Raw genomic sequence first — 22,499 nt, 5'->3', positions numbered from 1 at the left:
GTAGATGAATGTAGAGTGATTGAGAGGTAGCATTGCAAGAAAGAAGGATGTGGACGTGGAAGGCATGAGGAATCGGGGGGCTAAAGTATTGGTAAAGTAGAGCTTTCCAAGTGGGTAAAAGTGCATTATAGAATATGCATTATATCATATTTCTATCACCGAACTCGTAGCTAATCTAAAAGGAATATTCGAGGAGACATCACTGTGATATTCTACCATCTTCTCTGAATAACATTTTGGAGATTATAATGAGAAGTTGTTTGGATGGGGAGAAAAAAAGAAATTAAGAAACACTCATTTCATGGGGTGCTCAAAAGCCTAAATGAAATGAATTAGTGCCCTTCTCTCCTGCAATTTAAGGAATCCCTGAGTATTTTTATCATGCTGTGATTTTGGATGGGCAACAAGTGGATTATGTGCTCCCATTATTGTTTCAAAGTTTAGAAAATGAAGCTTGGAGGACTAGATAGGTTGAAAAGTACAACAATTTGTTTTCAAACAAAACATGGAAATTTTGAAAACTTGATGCCTATTGGAATTTGGGAGCATGCGGAATAAATATTTCCTCAAGGATGAAGTTGTAGATTATGTACTTCATATTACATGTATCAATGATTTCATACCTTCTTTTCCAATAGTTTTTTTGTTTCAGAAGTATGAAGAACTATAATGTACAAGAACACAACGGTGAACATAGTTCTCTTCACTTTGGAACCCTTTTCAAGCGGAGATCAATTTCACTATAATGCACAAGGATACACAAAATACAAAATTTGAGCATCATGAAATTGCTTTTGATTATGACCTAGTGTTTCTAGTGGGTTACCAAAATGACTTAATGAAGGTAATGTTTGTTGAAAAAATAAAAAGACAGTTGAAAAAACACTTGACCTTCTACTTCAGCTCTCAAACAAAATTTGCAATAGAATTAATCTCACCATCTGAATTTTCCTTAGTGTAAGACTTTCTTTTCATCTTCTATTCATTGTAAATAGAAAATTACAAAAAACCCATTGCATTCTCCCACAATGATATTTACAACAACATTATTTTTGTGCATTTCCTCTTCTTATTTAGCGCTTCCCATTCTCACATTTACAACGACCTCCTTCTGGTAAGTATTTTTGGTGTGGGTCAACCATACAATAACCTTACATTCAACTTCATTAGTATTTTTACTTCTGGAAAGACATGAAATAGAGGAAACGAGAACCAAACAAGTAATGAGTTTGAGAGAGGCCCCATGTGAGTAAAGTGTGAGAGGAGTGACTGACGAAGAGGATAGGCTTTGAGCACGGTGAGAGAAAGTCTCTAATATCCATCTGTTGCAGATGCTAGGAGGAGTGAGGTTTTGATGGCAGTGAGGAGCAAAGAGAGTGAGGAAGAGCACACAATGAGAGTGTGAGAAGGGGTGAGACTCCATAGTTCATTCTACCATCCAATCACGTCACTCGCGAACACTGACGCAACGGTATCTACCAGTAACCAATGTCGGCAAGCGACATGAAAGTTGTGCTTGGTATTCCTTAGGATGTCGACACTGAGGGGTTACAGGATTATATGAGCAAGTTTGGAGAACTGGATGATGTGATTTTTATGCAAGATCGTGCAACTGGTCGTTCTTGCGGATTTGGTTATGCCACATTTTATTCAGTTGAAGATGCTATGAAAGCACTTGACAATGAACATGTTCTAAATGGTCGTACATTTGAAGTAAAGGTGGCTACACCCAAGGAGGAGACGAAGGCTCCTTCAAAGAATATTACTCAGATACTTGTGGCTAGAATTCCTCCTTCTGTTACAAAGGATGCATTCCAAAAATATTTTGAAGAATATGGGAACATTGAAGATTTATATATGCCCAAGGAAAAAGGCTAAAAAAACATCGTGGAATTGGGTTTTTCACTTTTGAAAACTATTGGCTTAGGTTGGGCTAACCCAGGTTCGATTCTTTACTGCACACCAAAAAAGCCCTCAATCAGTGGCCCTTTCAGCAATGACCTGCAAGCAAGTCACAGTCTCACCCGAAGTGACTATGGGAGGTTGCAGAACCATGTTTCTATAGCCTTGAGGGATACTACGATGTGGTAATGTGGTATTTTCTTATGTTTTAACACTTATAAACTACTTCACATTCATGAACTACTTCACACTTATATATTACTTCGTAGAATTACATTCATCACTTAAAAATATCATAAACATCCATAAATTTCACAATACTAAAATAAAGTGCAGATAATAAGAAAATCAACACATGAAGACACATATTTTACCATGGTTCATCCCAATGTGGGACTACATCCACAAGAACCATTGCTTATAATAGAGAATTTTGTACAACAAATAGTTCTTCACCTGCACACACAATTGCAGGTTGTCTGCGCACTAAGCTGCAAACCCAGGCCTCCGTGCACTTAGTTGTAGAGCCTTGCCCCTTTCTCCGAAGTATAGATCACAAAAATACAACCATAAACATAGATCTGGATCCAATTGATTCACGTCTTCCTTATTTATTATTCATCCCTATATATACTATTACATTGAGGGATTATATCACTATATTACCATGGACCCAATACCATGGTTTCCAAAATACAAGGGACTATGGTCCAAAACCATTCAACTTTTACAATATTATATAAGTTTGCAGAAAGGGAGAGGCTTCGATGCGAAGCTCCTATACTGTGCAGTGAGTTTGTTGTGTGGTCCTTGTTTTGCTCCATTTCTCTACTGCGCGGTCCACTTCACATTTCGCGACATCCTTTCTACTGCGCACTCTACCCACAAAAATCAGATTCCTTACCCAAAATTTGGCCAAGTTGGGCTATGCCCAACAGGCCCCCAACGCTCACATGTGACTTGTCCCGAGTCACTCAGCTTCTTTGCCTCTAATCTTGTTTGCAATGTTGTTGTATGTCTTGTTGAATTGTTGCAGAATCTCTGCCAGCTGCTTTTCCTTGTTGCACACTTCTTCTAATAATGCTTCTGTGACATGTTCTACAACCTTCTTTGCCAATTTTGTCTCCCTTTGTTGAAGCTGCTGAAGCTTCTCATCCACTGCTTGTGATAGTTGGAGGGCCTCATCCTGCCAAGGCTGAGTCCTTTCTATCAAACTTTGCTCCTCCTTCTTCAACTCTTCAATTTTCTTTTGTAGCTCCTTTGACTCATTAATTTTTGTGAGCCTCTGCGAGATTGGAAAAGTCTTCACAGTTGCCCAACTCTCCTCCAATTGATGCTTCTTTTGCTACATTTCCTCCTGCAGTTTCTAAACATTTGGATCTTCCTACAGCGAAGTCCAAATTTTCATGCTCTCATCCAACAATTTTCCATAGTCTACCAATGTTGCAGAGATGCTGGCCATCCCAGTCTTTAAGTCAATCTCCCTCTAGTCTCTTACCTCCTATGGCATAGTTGGCTACAACTTCATTTTCATTTCACTAATCTGTATCTCATACTTGAATTGCACTGCGAAAATTTTATCCTTATGCTCCTTGACTGCAAGGCCGAGCTTCATGACCTTGTCTCCTGCTGGCTCTTCTTTGTAGACATCAAGGTCTGGAATTCCCTTACATGTTGTTTCCACTGCGTCCTTGAGCTTCTGATACTCTTTTGCTATCTTCTCTTTTTCTTGTATTGTCTGCTCAAGATTTTGGCACAGCGCAACCCACTCCTTTTCCACCTGTATATTAAGCTGCGATGTTTGTTGTTCCCTTAGCTTTAGTTCTTCTATAATTTCCTCGTGCAGCTTGTGTAGTCTTGGCAGCAACACTATTGCGATGTTCATGTTGATATGCATCCACTCCTTGGCCTACTGCTAGATTTATGCTGATTCAAATTGTAGAGCCCTTGTAGGTATTTGTGTCAGCCTTGCTGCAAGGGTAGGCTCTATCAGCCTTCCTTCTATAACCCTTTCCTCTATTTTTGCAGGTTGTCTAACTGATAATGCCAAAATATTTAACTCTGCAATCCTCTCCTGCACACCTATGATAAGCTTTCCATAGCAATCTTCCACCCTATTCCAAGATTCCATTATTATCTCCTGAACCTTGTCTCTAATTTGATCCAGGTCACCCTTAGTGAGAACCATTGGTGTGATTTCTTTTGTTTTATCTACCTTATGCTTATTTATGCTCTTAATGGTAGCTTCACCTTGGATCTTTCTTTTCTCCATGACAATTTTCTTTGTTTCTGCCTTTTCTATCTCCTTAGTCATATCCTTGCCTCCTTGAGGGTCCTCCTCATGGTGTTCTTCTTCATGGTGTTATTATTCATGGTGTTCTTCTTCCTCTTCCTCTTCCTCTAATTCCTGCTCCTTATCTTTTCCACTGGCTTCGCCATGCTGCGAAGTGTCCAACTCTTCTTCTTTTGTCGCACTGTCTCTTGCTTCCTCTAGTGGAGTCATCCATTATGTGGGCCATGTATGTACTAATTCTACCAGATCATCCTCTTTGACCATATATGGAAATGCATGCCATTTCTTCTTTGTGTCTCTGTGCGCCTGTATGTACAATTTATGAAAATCTACCTTGAACCTCGCCACAGTACTGTACTATTTGTGCAAAATCAGCGAAAGGCACGGATGTTGGTTTACTAACATGTGTAGATCCATTTAATATAATATGAAAAATATTCTATTCTCCTATGCTCACAATGCTTGAGTGGTATGCCACAACGAAGCATACCTCACGACCTCACATACATCTGAAGGCACCGAAGGGAACTGTGTATCCTCCAGCTCTTTCCACGCTAAAATAACAATGATCAAGATTAACTAGGCATAGTGGAAAGATGTACCTTTCTCCTAGATCTCGCGGCATTCGTCTAGGAATTCCTTGCATAAGTATCCAACCTAGTTATACTGAACTCCATTTGCGCACTACATGACTAAAGACACCACCGATGCAAGAAATTCATTTACGTGACACTTCCTCATAATCTTTCTGGCCAAAATGTGTGCTGCACAGCGGACTTCTTGGTTGCCAGTCGAGTTTATGTCATAGCCCCTTTTTCCTTTGATCAACTCATACTTCTTCTTCATATTGTCCGCCAAAGTGTGATCCTGATCCTTTCCCATGAACTCCTTCGTAGGGTTCTTCCCTTGGTATGGTAATCTTGTGATCCTCCAGATCAACATTTGGTCTATGGGGATCTTATTCCCCATCCATAGGTGTCCATCATGTATTAATACCAACAATTGTCACACACACGCTGTGTTTGCTAAACTTCTACCGAAGTGCGACACATTCAACATATTGAGCAGTCCTAACTGCACCAACCCATTCGCCCACTGTTGTGGTTCTAATATTGTCACTCTGCTCTCTGGGTAGTGAACCTACTTCAAGTACTAGTCTAGTGTGAATTGAGGGTACTTATTCCGGTCATTAAAATCATAATATGTAAATTTGAGCTGCAGAATTTTCCCTAAAATCTCTCCTGAAAATGACACAACTTCTGGAAATAGTGGTGTAAATGTCCCATACTTTGTGTATTTGGAATCCTTTATTGGTTTAGCACTTGGCTTCCTTAGCGAGATTTATGAGGGGAAAGGTGAGATGAAAACTATGCCACCTTCCTCCACTTGTATTTCCTCCACTTCTTCTTTACCAATATTGACCTGCTCATGTTATTTATGAGGTTTCAAAGGTTTGGCAAGCTTCTTGTCTTGTTTTTTCTTGGTTCTTTCTTCCTTGGTGATTTCCATTGTTTCTGTGGCGATGGTGCTGCTACTGTGGGTGTTTCAACTGCTGGTGCGGACATATCAACGACTTCCATGACTCCAGAAAATCCCTTCTCATGAAAATTTTACACAATCTCCTCCCAATATCGCTCAAACGACATACACAATGAAGTCTCCTGTAACTTCTTCACACTATTAATCACTCGAGCTCTTGATTCAACAAATTTCTTAATCTGAGTGAGAGTCAACTATTTATAACAATTATAGCCTTCAAACCTCATCATTAGATTTGATTTTGTCCCGATTTTGTTCATATTTTGTCATTAAATGCATATCTATTATTAAATGCTGCCTATATGTCGTCTTAAAAGCAACTTCACACATGTCTTTTCCCTTTTAACGGTCATATTTCTACTTTCTCGATGAACTACAACACATTCCCTATTGTAGCATACCTTTGTCTTATGCTGTGGCTTCCTGCGAACTTTGACATATTCCCGACTGTAGCGAAGTACTTTCTTCGTTGAAGCTCTTTCTGCAACGTAGTTTATTGTCCAATGCCCACTTTCAACTACATGTAACACTAATACTTTCCTTCTTTCTTCTTTAGGGAGAAGCTATAGGGGCAGGGTTGTCCCTATACAACTTCAACCTACTACCATTTACTTTTCCCTAAATTAATTCTCCATTTAACTTCACTAACTGCACTGTGCCTCCATTAGTAATATACTTAATAACATATGGGCCTAACCAGTGTGTTTTGAATTTACATGGAAATTTCAAAAACTTACTGTCATAGAGGAGAACGAGGTCTCCTACCTGAAACTTCTTTTGCTTAATGTGTCTTTCATGCCAAACCTTTTCTCTCGCTTTTTGTACTTGTTGATGAAATCCTGCTATAAACTTGTCTTCTTCCAAAGCAAGTAACTATGACATCCTTTCTTCCATTATGTTGGGGTCTTCCATATTTGTAAAGTCTACAATTCTTAGGTTAGGAACAATGTATTCCATGGGCATCACAACTTCTTACCCATAAACCAACCTAAAGCGTGTATGACCTGTCAACTTTTTGCATGTAGCCATATAAGCCCATAATACTACTTGAATCATAAGATCCAGTCATCCCTCTTTACATTACATACCTTGGTTAGTGCATTCTCCAAAATTTTATTGAATGCTTCCATAGTTCCATTTTCTTGAGGATGAAAAGGAGTGCTCTTTTGGTGGTAAACTTGAAATTCCTCAGTGAATGCTCCAGTGGTCTTATTCAAGAAATGTGACCCTTGGTCACTTATCAATATCTCTAGACACCCAAATCTGGACAATATGTATTCAAAGATAACCTTTGCAACAATTTCTATGCTGCAATCCTTCACTGGTTGTGCTTTGGCCCACCTTGTCAAAAAATCAGTTGCAGTAATTATATACCTTGCACTAGTCCTTTTTCCTAGTGGATTGATAGGTCCAACAAAATCAATAGCCCATTTATCAAAATGCTTTAATGTTACTTGTGGCACTAGTGGCATTTCATCTCTTCCTAAAGTTTTTCATGTTCTTTAGCAGACATCACAAGCTCGATAGTAATCCTTTGCATCTTTGTGTAGTGTAGGCCACCTTAATCCTGGTCTTAAAATTTTTTGTGCAGTAGCTTTCCCTGCATAATGTCCACCAGCTGCACCACTATGAGCTTTTGTTAAAATTATTTGTCTTTTGTGCTCAGGAACATACCTGCGTAGTATTTCATCTGGTCCCATCTTATACAAATGTCCTACTATTAGTGAAAAATTTGTTGCCTTAACCACCAATTATTTCTTCTGCTACGTATTCTGAAGGAGCCATCCCTTTGGTTAAGAACTGAATAATATTAACGAAGTGATCATCAACTATTCTGATTGCAAACAGCTACGCAATAGGAATATTATCCTCTATATTTGTTGGTTCTTCTCCTATTTCCAATCTTGACAAATGATCAGGTCCAACATTTAGTTTTCCTGGATTAACAACAACTTCAAAGTCATATTCTTGAAATAATAATAGCCATTTGCAAATTTTGCCTCCTAAAACAGGCTTATTGACCAAATACTTTAGTGCAAAGTGATCTATGAACATCTAGAAATGTGATCACAATAAATAATCTCTAAAATTCTGTAAAGCATATACCATAGTCAGTCCTTTCCTTTCTGTAGTTGTATAGTTCTTCTCTACTTTAGATAGTTTCCTACTTGTAAAAGCTATAGGATGATCGATTTCTCCTACACCAGGTTGTGCCGATACCACTCCTAAAGCTATGCATGAAGCATCCACATGAACATGAAATTCCTTATTCCAATATGGGAATACCAGTATTGGAGTAATTACCATATTTTATTTTAGTGTGTCGAGGCTCTTTTGACATTCTTCATTCCATGGGAATGTTACATCTTTCTTCAACAATTTTTCCATAGGCATAGAGATCTATGCATATCCTTTGATAAATTTTCTGTAATATCTTATATGTCCCAATGTGGTGCGAAGCTGTCTCACTGTCTTTCGTGGAGGTAAATTCACAATAATAACAATCTTTGCAGTATCCACCACCAATCCTTTCTTGCAAACAATATATCCCAGCAATATACCAAAAGGTACACAAAATATGCACCTTTTGATATTTAGAGAAATCTTATACTACCTGCATGTGTTGAGCATCGGTCTTAAGCTCGCCACATGTTTCTTCAATGACCCAAATACTATACAATCATCAAAGTATAATTCTAAAAACATTTGAATATATTCTTTGAAAGATGTAACCACCACTCTTGAAAATATTGCAGGGGCATTCTTTAGTCCAAAAAGCATCATTGTATACTAATATGAACCCCATTTTGTAGCGAAGGTGGTCTTATGTCAATCCTCTGGTGCAATTCTAATATGATGGTATCATGAAATTCCATCTATAAATGAATAGGCTTCCTGACCTCCTACATTGTTGAATACTTCATCAGTGAAACGAGTAGGGAATGGGTCATGTAGACATGCATTATTTAACTTCCTTAGGTCAACACAAATCCTGATTTCTCCTTGTGTTTTTTTTCGTGTACCACCATAGGACTTACCCACTTTGATTCTTCCACAGGTTCACTGATTCCAGCTGCTATCACTTTGTCAAGTTCTCTCTTCATTTTTTCTTTGTATTTTGGATTAGTTTATAAGGCCTTTGCTTAACTGGCTTCACATAAGGCTTTAGAGGAATATTCATAACTCCTATATGTACTACTATGCCCTTCGTATCTAAAAACTTAGTGGGAAATAACTTCTAGTATTCATGCAAAATATCTGTCACTTTTCTAACTGTTTCTTCATCCCAATAATCTCCTATCATTGTAAACTTTAGCTCCTCTTCTGATCCTATATTAACCTTCTTTTTATTCAATGGATTTTTTATATCTGACATTTCTAACTCAGGTCCATTCACTTCATGATAGCCTTCAAATTCTTCTATGTCAATATTGCAAGGGTCTTCATCTTCTTCTATAGTGATGTTGTAGCATTTCATCTCAGGCTGCCAAGTGAGTGGAATTTCATTTTAAAAAATCTTCTTTTTAACTATTTGAAGGGCCGAATCTATATATGGATAATAATATTCAAAACTAAATTTCAATATAAACCCATCAACCATCTCTTCTCGGTTCACAGTACCATGTCGAAGTTTTGTTTCCAGATACCAGTTTTGAGGAATTGTCTCCAATGTATGGAGGAACTTATGCACCCATTCTTCCCATGGAATCTCCTTCCATGTTGTCGTGCAAAGCTAGATGTTCTCTCTAGGATCAACTTGACCATCATATTTATCTACTAACTCTGTTTCTACCTGACCAAACCTTATCCATATCAACCTTCGACATTCTTTCCAATTTCCTATATTCTTCTTATGTGTACCCCACCATCTAGCATGAGTCGCTCTTAGGGCTATATCCAAAGATGAAAATATTTGAAACTCTGGTACCTATTCTTCATATTCTTCAAGAAGAGTATTTATATCACCCAAACCATCATAAAAAGGTAGGTCACATACCCCAACTGTCATACATCGAATTGCTTTAGTAACTCTTGCACATCGCCTCGTAGATACTTCATGTAACCTGTTTTTTCAATTTTCCAATTCTTCTTTTGAATCTAAAGCACACGAGTTGTCATGCTCCCAGCTCAAATTTCCTTCAATAGGGTTAACACAGTCTTGTTATTTTGTTGTCATCTAATAGATGTTATCTATATCAGCTGTGTTGTACTCCTCTTTAACTGATTCAGTATACCTTGCTCCTTCTGATGGATCCAAGGGAACAATCACTCTCATATTGTTGCTTTCAAATATCATTTTCCTCTTTTTTAAGTTGATTATAGCCATGTTGGAAAATTCCCAATCCAATCCAAGTAATGTAGGATAGGGGTTACTATCATCCACAACTTCTATCACTTCAAAATTAGTGGTAGTACACACCCCTTCAATGTCCACTGTAATGTTTGATAATCTTCCTATAGGAACAATCTTTTGTTGATTCACCATTCTTAGCTGGATAGGTGACCACTACAACTTCAGTTTACCCATTAACTCCCATGTTTGTTTTGTTAGGATGTTAGCTTCAGATCCCAGATCTAAAATAACATGGTTCATGTCATATTCTCCTATTTTTGCATTAATCCTCATTTCCTTTCCACTTCTCTTCTGTCTATGTCACTCCATGGTACTTCTTTAGATTCACAGGAATTTATCAATTCCTGAAGTCCTTCTACAACTATTTGATCTCACAACAATTTCATACAAGTTTGAAGAAAAGATTTTAAAGTATCTACTTTATATGATGCATCCTATTCCTATATTGTCAGAGCTTGGCCTTATGTCGAAGATGATACACCGCAACTATTCTTGTGATTCTGTTGTGTGCTAGATGTCGAAGTTTCTGCATCCATAAAGCTTCGCTTCACTTCCATAAAGACTTATTTTCCCTTTTGAATATCAAACACAGAGGATTTTTCAGTAGTCTTTCTAACCCATGCATGCTCAGTTTCTTTCTTTCCATCTTCTTTATCATTTCCAGTTGCTACTCCACTTCTCGTAACAATACTTATGTGAGGTTCATCAATTCTTCTTTTAGCAGTCATCATCTGAATGTTTTGTGTCAATTGATGGTTCCTTTTTTCTTGCATATTTGCTATAAGTATAGGACAATATTCAATTACATGATCAAAATCTTTGCAATACTTACATGTCGTGGTAGGATTCTGACAATCTCTTGAAAAATGACCTGCTTGGCTACAATTATAGTAGATAATTTGTCCTCATCCTCAACCAGACCCGCCACATCAACAACACCTCGACCTCGGCCTTGATAACCACCTCGACCACTGTGTTGTCCATGTTCTTTAGATTTCATTATATAGGCATAAATATTGTGTTCCATCATCAATTCACAAGCTTGAAAATTGTTCTCATCATACCCTATTGATTTGCAAAATTTGCAATATAAGTTTCTTGGAGTCTGGACATACTTATGCAATAAGTAGAAATCTTCTGAGTGATGTTCACCTCTAGTTTTACATATCTCACACCATAGGCTAGATCTAATGTTCAAAGGGTTTGGTCCTCCAATAGCCATGTATTTTATGAAGAGAGGGCATTGCTCTTTAGAATGGCCTTTTTATTTACACTTTGTACACCACACTTCGTCTCTTACTTCCTTACTTTTCTTCATATCTTGCATCTGCAGAGTCAAATTTTCTAGTTGGCTCTAGATCTGCTGCATACCTACATTGGTATCCCCTATAGGCAAAGCTTCTAATTTCATTGCAAGTTATAAAGCTTTCGCTTGAGTTTCTCTCTTTGATTGTGACAAAGGAAATCTTATATGTGGAATTAACGGAGCTATAAACCATTTTTTATGTTGACGTGGAGCTATTTCGAAGCTCACATGATCCAATAATATCTTGAATCTTTGGTCAAATTCCCAAACATACTCAATAGGTTTTTGTTTTATTTATTTTAATTCTATGATACCCTACAACTTAGACTTCAAATTCTTAAATTATTTTACCAGTGTTGTTTTAATGTCTGCAAATGATCTGATCTGATTGCTCGAATACTTCAAGTACCACGTCAACACTCTATATTGGAATGTCATGACAAGCTACATTTTCTTTATATTTTTGTCATGGACCTGCTTTTTTGTCCATATTGCTTCACATAAGAACTAGAACTACTCTGGATCTTCTGATCTAGTCCCTTTAAAGATAGGTAGCTTAATATCATCGACCATAGTTCTTCTCAGAGGGGGAGGGGGATTCGTAAGGGGAGGGGAGTGAGGGGTAGGGGGCCAGGGAAACCCGAAATCACCCTAATTACTACGTGATTCTAGCTTCGGCAAAATTTCAGGCTGGAAGGGTGAATGCTATGAAGTTACTTCAGGGTTCTCAGGGTGGTTTTCTTCACTTCCAGACTAACTTAAAAGAGGGCTATAGTCAGTTTCTATAAAATTCTTTGGATCTTGGCCATGAAATCTCTTCCTAGTGTCTAATATATATCTTTTTCCACTTCATGTTGTTCTAGTTTCTTCTTTAGATCTTCTCCCAAACATAAGCAACTAATAATCTGACTGCACTCATAAAGTTCCCTTTTCACACAAAATCATCTTAATCCAAAGTTTTAAAGATCTCAAGAACTTACCTCGTGGTCCTTTGAAAAAATTTCATTTTGCTTCACTATAGGACACACTCAAGTCTACTGCGAACTCAGTAATGAATCCTTCCAAGATGCCATCGATCCAAAAATCAACATCTATTGAGATCCTATTGTCGGTTTTCTTGAGTCGCTGTATTAGTTCAGGAGTCAATTCCTTAGGTTCGTCTCCTTTAAAACAATCCTTTCTCTCGATCGACCTTGATATGCACTCATATATCTCCACATGGAATGAACCAAAGAAGATTTCGTATTGATCTTCCAAAATATACTTCTCCAACCACCTTTCATTTGACGGATGAGAGCTTCTATTTTCTTGTTCTACAAATTCTTGTTCCTTTTGTTCTACCCAATCTTGAATTTATTTCTTCGATGGATGCCAATAAACATAACTCTCAAACAGATCCTCATCCCAAAAATGGAACCATTTGTTGTCTTAGGTTGGGCTGACCCAGGTTCGATTCTTTATGGTGCACCAACAAAACCCTCAATCATTGTCCCTTTCGGCAACGACGTGCAAGCAAGTTGCAGTCTCACCCAAAGTGACTATGGGAGGTTGCAGAACTAGGTTTCTACAGCCTTGAGGGATACTACGATGTGGTAATGTTGTATTTTCTTATTCTTTAACACTTATAAAATACTTCGCACTTATATATTACTTCGCAACACTACATTCATCACTTAAACATATCATAAACATCCATAAACTTCACAGTACTGAAATAAAGTGCAGATAATAATAAAATCAACACATGAAGACACATATTTTATTGTGGTTCATCCCAATGTCCACACACTCAATTGTGTAGCCTTTCCCCTTTCTCTGAAGTACAAATCACAAAAATACAACCATAAACAAAGATCTGGATCCAATTGATTCATGCCTTCCTTATTTATTATTCATCCCTATATATACTATTACATTGAGGGATTACATCGCTACATTACCATGGACCCAATACCATGGTTTCCAAAATACAATGGACTATAGTCCAAAATAATTCAGGTTTTACGATATATATGCTTTTACAAAAAGGGAGGGGCTTCACTGTGAATCCCCTATACTGCGCGGTGAGTTTTTTGTGCGGTCCTCATTGTGCTCCACTACTCTACTGCATGGTCCACTTCACACTCTGTGACATCCTTTCTACTGCACACTCTACCCACAACATTTAGATTCCTTGCCCAAATTCTGGTCAAGTTGGGTTATGCCCGACAAAAAATCAGAACCTCTAGACGAGTTGATGTCAGAAACGCATAAGTTGGGTGGAGCTACTATTGCAGTGTATCGAGCAACACCAAAGGAGGAACCAACAAAGCAATGGGAAAAACTAGTTTCCAGTGGGTATGGTGCATATTTCATATACCAATGCTGCGACCCGGTATGGGTCATTGAGCTCTGCTACACTATATAACCATCCAAGCTCAGGATTCAAAGATGATCATCCATCAGAAATAGGAAGTGGCTATAGCAGTGGAAACTCATGGCCTCTACATGGAACTAGTGGTGTGATTGGAGGGTCCTCCTATGGCATGGCTGATCATGGTGCAGGGTATGGTTCAAGAGGTTTTTCTGGCCTACCACCATGAGGCATGGGCAAGAAGATTTTTATTGGAAGGCTTTTACAGGAGGCAACAGTTGGACATCTTCATCGATATTTCAATAATTTTAGCACTATTGTAGATGTTTATGTGCCAAAGGATTTAAGGAGGTCAGGACACAGAGGCTTTGGTTTTGTGACATTTGCTGAGGATGGAGTAGAAGATCATGTGGAATGAAGGTCACATGAAATTATTGGCCAGTAGGTGTCTTGGAATCGTTGTTCTGTATTTGGAGAATAACCATCTTCATCATCTGAAATTTCCTGGAGAATTAGTCTTTGGCAATGTTGAATGCCTTCAGATGTTCGTGGAGGGTTTGGTGAAGGGGAAGCGTAAAATTTAAGATAACTTCCATGATCAGAAAAGGGATGGGATTCCAATATCGGCCTTCTAGTGGAAGCACTTGGATGCTTGCACACACCCTCAAAATAAAAGGCTTCACCATTGTCCATGGCCCCGGAGATATGACGACATTGACGAGAATTTGTGGCTCTGGGAAAAAGTGATAGAGAGAGTTGAATGGGGTGACACTATTGAGATTATGGACAATTGTTGAGGATGAAAAATATCAACAGTGTCACTAACAAGAACCTCACAATAAAATTCCTATCAACATAATTATATCACATCGCATCATAGTTGATAGATAGTTGTGACTGTTGGTAATCTTTGCTTTGGGATATCATATTAAAGTTGATACTTGCTATTTATTTGTTATTTTTATAATTTTAATTCTTATTATGCCTTTTTAAATAATTTTTAACATTTTTATGTTGATAATTTATATGGTTAATGTAAAAATAAATTTATTTAGTTTTATAAATTTTATGATCTATGTGTTAATAATTTATATTCTTCATGTTAATAACTCATATGACCTTTTATGATCTCTTTGGTCCTCATACTAAAAATTATATTGGACTTCATGTTAATGATTTTTACAAGGGGAAGTCTAATTGTTCTATGCTTTTACTTTTTCCTCATAATTTGGACATGCAATTCTTGGTGATATCGATATTTTTCATTATTTGAATGCATAAACAAAATCAAAGCTCTAAAAAACCTCGGGGCACTCAGTGTACAAATAATTTAACAATTCAAATTTGTGATTCCACTAATATTTTGTTGGATTTCATGTAGAAATCCTCAGAAATATGCTCATTAAGGGAAAATAAAATAGAATGTTGAGATGGTGATCCTTTAGAACCCTTGGGATCCATGTGTTAATATCCATATGGTCCCTATGTTAATAACACATTCAACCCATGTAACCTAGTTAGTCCTTTCATAGATAGCCCCTATAACTCAAGTAGAATTCTTTTGGTTCATGTGCTATTAACATCTATGATGCCTCTAATCTCTATGAACCTCAAGTCAATAAACCCTATAATCCTTGTAACTACTATGGTCTATCTATCAACAACCCTTATGGACCATATATTAATAGCCCTCATTAGCCTTATGGTCCCTATATTAATAGCTTTTATAATCCTAATCACCCATATGGTCTCTAAGCTCATAGCCCTTATTAAACCTTTGATCCTCATACAAATGATATTATATGTATGTTAATAAGCTTCATAGTTCTTATAACACCATGGGCCCATACTAATATCCCTTATGAATTTGATATTCCTTACAAAACTTCTATTAATAAACATTATGAATATCCTTAAAAAATTTATAAGCTTTATGCCTTTAATAAATATATTCCATGTACCAATAACTTTATAAGACTTCATATCCTTGTAGTAACAATCCTTACCATATATATTCCACATGCTAACAACCTATAATACTAAAAGGTATTGTCTATCTCTTCTACATTTTGGGGTTGTTTCTTGGAATCTCGCGAACAATTTTTGGTCAAATCCTATTTTTTCGTTGCTTAAAATTCATTTTTGAATGCATAAATAGATTCAACGCCCTGAAAATCCATGGGGCACTTGAATTGTGTAGAGTTCACAGATCAAACATGTGATTCCAACAAATTCATATCATATTTCAGGCCAATTTGACCAAAAAATATGCCTAACAAAATTCCAAAACATAAAACAATTAAACTAGGGCATACTAAGATATTAATATAACACTAGTTAAAATGCTATATATAATGTAGCTTTATGTTAAAGCACAATAAAATAGTACCCATATATTAATGAGGTGTGAATACTCAAAGCATGTCAGGAATGCATAAATTTAGTGGTATGTTATTTATTGATGGTTGGGATATCAACTCTGTTTTCACCACATTTGTAAAAGGTACATAGAAATCCATGATACCATAATGTTAAGGGATCATTACACTATCTTTTATTATTCCCTTGGGAAATCTCACAATAGAAGAATATTTATGGAAGAAATCTCAAGCTTGAACATTGTTTAGACAAATATCAAAGAAATACCAACATATTAATCTCATTCTTAAATTCAGAAGGAAACATATAACAAGATCATGAAATCCTCAAGAAAGAGCTTATTATTGTTTGATAATCCATCCAAGGCCTATAAAAAGGTCCAATATATAAAAGGTGACAAGTTGAGAACATCCCAGAGAAGGGTGGCATAAATTCAACTTTGATGGAATCCTGGAAATAAAATATGGATTAGCAGGAGTAAGGATATCTTTAGAATACATGAGAATAATATAGAATGGATATTGAGAAGATTCCTAGACATATAAGCTAAAGGAGTAACCATAATTATTCTTATATCATTATATAAATGCATCAATATTGTTATACCATTGAGTTTAGAAAAAAATAAGTATTGAAGAAACTTAAACATTATTATAAACCAATGTTTTGTTAAGGATTTAGTAGAAATTTTAAAATAGGATGGAGAATAAGGGAAAACGATCTCTAATGATTAGGTCATTTGCTCACATTTAGGGTTTCATTTGTCTTATGTTAGCCAACCCATTGCATGGGGAGGCACCATGTACTTGATGATTGAGGGGGTTTGTCCCCCTCGCTCTCTCTCCAAGGATGTTCTCAATAGTTCTCAAGTTGACACGGGTCACAATTTTGCTAAAATTTCAAAAGGTAAGATCATTACAACCTCTGCCAATGTGCCAGTAAGAAAGGAGCCTATCCATGGGGGCTTCACTCAATGAACCTCTGGCATAGCATGTGTGTTCATGGCATACTAAACAATACCCTTAATTTGACTACATATTGTAAAATACATCTAAAAATCACATTATTTAATCCCCTACCAATACGAACCCAATACACTTCCCAATTTAAAAATCCACTACTGTCACTAGACATTGTAGGTATCAATTTTTTCATTAACTTTGAGCTCCATTTTTATTCCTACCAATATAAAAACATTTTAACACCTATTATATGCTCAATATATTATGTCAATTTTTCCTCAATATTTATCCCCCAATATGAATGCACATGGTATTGTATCTCTCCCCCAATGAAGCCCCCAAGAGCATGTCTGGCCACAATAGTTAGACTTGAAATTCAAGAAAAATGTGGGAGGATGTCTAAACTACTCACATGTCATTACAAGCTAAGTATTCACCTTGGGACATGTTGGAGGAAGAATCCAATACATGATATGACATGATATAATTTGCAAATTTTTAGGGATGTGACCCTCAACAACAATGCTAAAATGGTAGGTTGATGTTGAAAGGAGTCGTCAACATCACACAAGGTGCAACATTTTTTTTCACTACAATTTTATCTTGTGTAAAAGATAGAGAGGACATTTTTGAAGTAGGCTTGTACTTTTTCTAATTTAATTGAATATACATTCTGTGTTAGGTGGAGGGTTTGATCCATACAAGGAATATTTCTCAACATACACTATCTATATAAGACTCTACTACTTTCTACTGGATTTCTAGGACAAGGAAACTTTGACATGCATTGGCAATAAATTAGGTCATGTGTCAAATCTTCAAAGGATACAAGGCTAGGTAGGTGCACTTCTCATGCTCACAATTTTGTTCATGTCAATGTTTCCCAAGCCCTTCTAGCTACTACAAAAATATCCTTCAAACATAATGAATGGCCACAAACCCTCAACTATGAACACGCCCCTTTCTGATTCCACAAATGCCCTGAACATGGCCACTTATTTTAGGAATGTACCTTCAACCAACAATCCAAAGACAATAGTGAAGGTGAGGACAAATATGTAGAAGGCTTCACTCTTATTATGTTGATGTCTAGAACTGACTAATCCAACATTAGGGAGATCACCTAGTCAAATCCTCAATTATACCTTTATTCGTTTAGGATGGTGATTCTGACTGGTATGTGGGCCCAGTTTCCATTGAATGAAGTGCTCCTCGAAAGGAGACTTTCTAATATGATTACTTAAATCTAAATGCAACCTCAACTAATATGCAAATGATAGAAAGATATATCATATTGCTAACCTAAGACTAACTCTTCTAACCTACCTTGATTGAGAGAGAACAATGCAAATTTTAACCAAGAGCAAGGTAAAAGGACTAGAATTGAATCTATGATTAAGATGAGTCAACAAATCATAGGAATAGTTCATATTACTCATAAAAATTGAACACATATGTGCATATGTAGTTAAATGAATAAGTAGTTACCAAAATAAATAAAAAACACATGCTTAGATTCAAATATTAATAAATGAATTCAAGATTAAGATGAATTATTGTATCAGAAGTAGTTCATATGATGCAAAAGCGATGGGGTCAAAAATAAGCATGTAATTGACTACATAAATAGTTATAAGTAAGGACATACAAGTCTACTTGAATTCATGATTTAATTATGATCTAAATTTGACCAACCATGAAAAGGTAATTCTTCATTGATTTTAAGCAAACATAAGTTGACATTAAATTAAAAATAATGCTAAAATCATACAATAAACACTTATTTGGAACAAGAAAAACAAGTCAAAATTGAAAGGCATCCTTCATTCATAGCCAAATCTGAGCAGCAAAAGTCATATTGATTACAAAATAGATTTTTTAAGGCTTTACACCAGTTTTTTAACTTTGACAACAGTGCACAAAACTTGAATATGGCTTCAAGCCTTAGGGTATAATATTTTTCAAGGATCAACTATGATAACATAAGTTTCCCCCTTGCTTAATATCTCCCCTCTGATATGGTCCTGCAAGTTCACAATTTCCTCCAATAATTGACTCCACAACAATGTAAGTCTTCTCTGTAATTCAAAATGGAACCTTGCCCATTCTTCATTCCGTATACCTATTTAAAAAATAATACAATTTAATTCTCCCCTTATGACATGTTGAACAAATAAAATTAAAAAAGGAACTACAAACTTATTGTGATATTTTTCCTTGAGTTGGAGGATTTCATCTAAAGCTTGCGATTCCAATCTTGAATCCTGAGAAACCATTTGGTAGTTGCCTTAAAAAAGAAATAGACTTCTTCTGGTCTTGAGCCTTCAATTTTGTTGCAAAAATATCCACAAAAATTATCATTAAAAACCATATTAAAACTAGAAGTTATTATTAAAAATAAGATCTAAAAAACATTCAAATCTAATTATTCAAAGAAAACCAAATTCCTGTAAATTAGAAACAAATTCCTAAATCAAGGCCAAATTGTTTTATGTTGTCTCATGCTTCATTTACTATTGCATTTCTAACTATTAGACAACATTTCAATGATATTCAAAGAACAAAACGTTTTTCCATACATTTTCATTTCTAAAAATAAATTTAGTGGTATCAATTTGGTGCAATTTCGTGGCCCTTTTTAGATCAATTTTCAAGCATTTAAATTGCATATTTGACCATATAATCATTCCCAGATTATTCTCCTCGATTTTAGCTTTCGAATGAGCACTCTTGAGCCTAATTTGGTGCCCTGGAACTTGAGATATGGCCTTTAGAATTCGTGACTCAACAATCGTTCATCAATTTCATGGATGAATGAGGGCCATTGAATTAAAAAGTATTAGTTACCATGAAGTCTAGGTTATGGTATTATCGAGTTATGTTCTTGTTGGAGGCATGCTAACAACGATAATTCCCTTATTGAGGTTGCATTTTATTCTTGAATGATCATGTTGGCATGAAGGATTCAATTTAGTTGCAATAATAGTACTGAGCAATGTTCGAGATCAATAAGGGCTTCTCAAAGCCACAAAATTCTCCAATACCTTTGAGCTTGAGTTTGTAGAGTAGTGGGTCCATAATTGGTTTGAATAAGGCCTATTCAATTCGTAAAAGGAATTCTAAAATATTCATTAAACATAGAGGAAGTCTTGGATTTAGTTAATCACAAACGAGTCCTTGCTTAATTTTTTTAATCACAGGGCCTAACTAGCTAATTAAGAGTTAATATGGGATTTGTGCTAATATCGTGTCACGTTTAATTTTGGCAGGAACCTCCATTGTGCCCCGACATTGTGATGTGATGACATGTTGACATGGAGATAGGGTGGAGGTGATTACTGTGGGGCCACAAAAATTTCATATAACATAATTTTGTTTCTTTACACGAAGGATCATTCTATCAATTAATGAGGGCCATGCCTTCTATTTGGCGTTGAGCTTTGTTGTGCCCTTCCTAGGTTTGGTTATGATGGCATAAGTGCTGGACCCAACATCACAGGATCTCCCCGGTATGAAGTCCCAACTAGACCTCACACCATTTGGTGTGGGAGTCCCATCCGGTACGGTGGCCTGGTTGCCATTATCTTAAAGATTTTCCTCAACTCTTGCTTGTCCGCACAGGTGAGTGGTATGCTTTGTCTTGCGAGAAGTGAGGTTCCCGTGCCTGGAGATTGTAAGTGTATCTTGTGTCAATGGTTCTTTCACTATCGAGGGAGAGGGTGAGGGTGAGTTGCAGGTCGATTGGAAGTAGTCCCAATGATGCTAGGAACACACAACACAATAGGACGTACATAGCTTCCAGTGGAGTAGTCCACACGGATGTGACAGTCACAACACACAAGGGAAGATAACACGTAAAACTCAGTGGATTAGTCCACACGAGTGCAATGGTTTTTTATAGAAATTTTTATGTGAAAGGTCTGTCTGATGTCTAGGAGAGTAGTCTACACAGGCGAGACAACGTTAACAACATATACAACAAATTTCCATTAATAGATTATGTATTACAACAAGTGAAATAGTTCAAATGTAAAACACATTTTAGAGAAACATGCATCAAAAGTGTTAAATATTAGTCTTACAATAGTTACAATACATGTGTGAAAACGTGTTGGCCTGTTAGCAGCCTTCTGAATTAAGCGAAAGTTCCAAGACACATTGTTACACCATACATCACTAACCCTGCGTGAGGGGCATTGGAGCCACTGCTTACTCCTCCAAGGAAAGATTAGAGACTCTCTTGGCTATGTGGGAGGAGCTGAGGTGAAAAGTCCCTTGCATGTAAAAATGAGGGGGTATTTATAGCCAAGGGTGAAACTCACCCTTGTGGCTGTTCGACTACCCTCATGGTTGTTTGACTTCCATGAATTTTTGACTTTACATGACTCTTTTTACAACAAGTGGGTCTCTTGGACTTCCACATTAAATTACATTTATTTGACAACATGGCCCACAGTGGAGATGTGGACAACATGACTCATGACATGAATCGACATGATAATGGTGGTAGATTCGTGTTGTTGCTGGAGTGCATGTCGAGCTACAATGCTACTAGGTGATGGATGTCTTCATGGTGTGTCACAGCTTCACCTTTGCATGGAAAAGTGTGCGGAGTCTTCGATGGTTGTTGGTTCGCTTGATGTTTCTTTTGCACATTTCTCCTTGCTTGTATGTTGGAAGGCTTGACAGGTTCATCTGTTCGTGAAAGGTGCATGTTCGTCCGTTCGTGAGCACATATTGCATGTTTTCGCATCCATCTATCTACAAACACATCTTTGCATGATCATCTATTCACAATCACATCTCTTCACATGTATCATTCATTCATCCATTGGTGAACATGTCCTTCTACATGTGCTCCCTTCGTTCATCCCATTCGTCGTTGCGCCATGTTTGTTAGTGTACCTATACCTGCAGTCACTCATGATGAGACGACATCAAATCTAAAAATCTCCTAGTATACCATGACACATGATCATTTCGGATGCAGGTGACCAGGAGAGGCAACAAGGTTGCGAGGCAAGATGATGGCTCCAGGCACTACTGATGAAAACTGCGCAAGAGTCACTAGGTGATGAAGATGGGAAATCCAAGTCGACAGTGACTGTCCACGAGGTCTGGCTCAGTTGGAAGGAAAAACTACACAAATTTTGGGAGGGACAATCCGGGCTGCAGGAAGGCAAGGTAGACAAAATCTGCGCATTTTCTAGAACGAGCAGGCAGCAAGGGCTTGACAGCAAAATTTGTGCAATTTTCTGGAGGAACATGCCAGTCTGCATGGAGGATTAGCAGGCAAAAATTACGTAGTTTTTTGGAGGAACTGGCCGGGAGCCTGGAAACCAAAACTACACAATTCCTGGAGGGAATTGGTAGCTAGATTCTGGGTCATTGGCAGCAGAAACTGTGCAATT

At 37.0% G+C, this 22,499-nt stretch overlaps 1 pseudogene; it reads left to right on the top strand.

Annotated features, from left to right (window-relative positions):
* Nucleotides 1–1,488: 1,488 nt before the first annotated feature.
* Nucleotides 1,489–14,331, top strand: LOC149144541 (heterogeneous nuclear ribonucleoprotein 1-like; annotated as a pseudogene).
* Nucleotides 14,332–22,499: the final 8,168 nt, after the last annotated feature.

The sequence above is a fragment of the Pinus tabuliformis genome, chromosome X (genome assembly GCF_031772625.1).
Source record: "Pinus tabuliformis cultivar Carrire ecotype Pingquan chromosome X, CPIR1, whole genome shotgun sequence".
NCBI classification, from domain to species: domain Eukaryota; kingdom Viridiplantae; phylum Streptophyta; class Pinopsida; order Pinales; family Pinaceae; genus Pinus; species Pinus tabuliformis.
The sequence above is the reverse complement of the archived record's forward strand: the minus strand, read 5'-3'. Positions and strand labels throughout refer to the sequence as shown.